A 279-nucleotide genomic window follows, 5' to 3' on the forward strand; every position below is an offset into this window, starting at 1 on the left:
ATGCATGCACTAGCTGCTGGCCTTTATTACATTAATTGCATTTAAGTTTGAGGCTCCGTCAAGTCCAAACGCAGCCTAACGTAGCGTCACGGGGCTGGCTGGCACCCAGGAAGGAAAGCCAAGGGGGTGGAGGAAGATCAGGTGAGAAGGCTGCAGGCCTGAGGGAGCTGCAGCTCTCTCCTGGTACCAGGAAGGGCGCGCTTGCCCTTGCCTCGCACTCCCTGCTTGTCTCTATGTGCCCTGGCAGCAATGATCCTGCCCTCTAGGCTGGCTGGGACA

Source organism: Phaethon lepturus, unplaced genomic scaffold (assembly GCF_000687285.1).
Source record: "Phaethon lepturus isolate BGI_N335 unplaced genomic scaffold, ASM68728v1 scaffold14439, whole genome shotgun sequence".
Lineage (NCBI taxonomy): Eukaryota > Metazoa > Chordata > Aves > Phaethontiformes > Phaethontidae > Phaethon > Phaethon lepturus.